Source organism: Coturnix japonica, unplaced genomic scaffold (assembly GCF_001577835.2).
Source record: "Coturnix japonica isolate 7356 unplaced genomic scaffold, Coturnix japonica 2.1 chrUnrandom545, whole genome shotgun sequence".
In the NCBI taxonomy this organism is placed as follows: domain Eukaryota; kingdom Metazoa; phylum Chordata; class Aves; order Galliformes; family Phasianidae; genus Coturnix; species Coturnix japonica.
In genome coordinates, this window is record NW_015439926.1 from 80,355 (window position 1) to 81,406 (window position 1,052).

The 1,052-nt window shown below is 62.3% G+C and overlaps 1 long non-coding RNA gene across 1 annotated transcript in view; it reads left to right on the top strand.

The window, feature by feature from the left end:
- LOC107307323 overlaps positions 1-953 on the top strand; it is a 4,199-nt gene extending 3,246 nt beyond the window's left edge. The window contains exons 2-3 of the long non-coding RNA XR_001552376.2: positions 82-417; positions 840-953. This is a non-coding gene — a long non-coding RNA (uncharacterized LOC107307323). The remainder of the gene's footprint in view (positions 1-81; positions 418-839) is intronic.
- Positions 954-1,052: the final 99 nt, after the last annotated feature.

The window sequence follows — 1,052 nt, forward strand, 5'->3', positions numbered from 1 at the left end:
CCCTATAGGGTTCAATGGGGGTCCCCATAGTGACCCTATAGGGTCCCACCCCAATAACCTCCCCCCCATTCAATCCTATAGGGCGGAGCCAAAGCAGAAGTGGGCGGAGCCAGAGTGAAAAGGGGCGGAGCCAAAGCGAAAGGGGGCGGAGCCAAAGCAAAAAGAGGCGGAGCCAAAGAACAAGTGGGCGGCGCCAAAGCGAAAAGGGGTGGAGCTAAAGCAAAAGGAGGCGGAGCTAAGGCAGAAAGAGGCGGGGCTACGGCAGAAGTGGGCGTGGCTACGATAAGCCCCGCCCCCTTGCGCCGCAGTCTCCGCCTATTGGCCAAGCTCCTCCCACCTGACCCCGGAAGTGGGCGTGGCCAAGAAGAGCCCCGCCCCCAGAGGGGAGGCCACGCCCCTCCTCGTAAGAAAGCACGGGTGGGTGTGGCAGTGGGCGGGGCTTAAGGGTGGTGGGCGGGGCTAAGGGGTGGGGGCTGGATGATGATTGGTGCGTTAAAGGGGCGGGGCTTAATGCGGGAGAGGGGCGGGGCTTCGGGGTGGATCCTGGCTTCTGATTGGTGCGTTAAAGGGGCGGGGCTTAATGAGGGAGTGGGCGGCGCTAATGGGTGGGGGCTGGATGCTGATTGGTGCGTTGAAGGGGCGGGGCTTAATGTGGGAGTGGGCGGGGCTAATGGGTGGGGGCTGGGTGCTGATTGGTGCGTTAAAGGGGCGGGGCTTAATGTGGGAAAGGGGCGGGGCTTCGGGGTGGATCCTGGCTTCTGATTGGTGGGTTTAATGAGGGGGGGGTGGGGCTTAATGAGAAAGGCTCATTGGAAGGGGGCGTGGTCTCATTTGCATAGCTCCGCCCACCGGAGGAGGAGCCTGATGACGTCACCGGGCCTAAGCTCCGCCCACGAGGAAGCTCCGCCTCCTCTGGCCCCAAGGTTTGAGCCCCATACCCCCCCCATAGACCCCATAGAGACCCCATAGACCCCATAGAGCCCCATATCCCCCCCATAGAGCCCCATATCCCCCCCATAGACCCCATATAGACCCCATATAGCCCCATAACA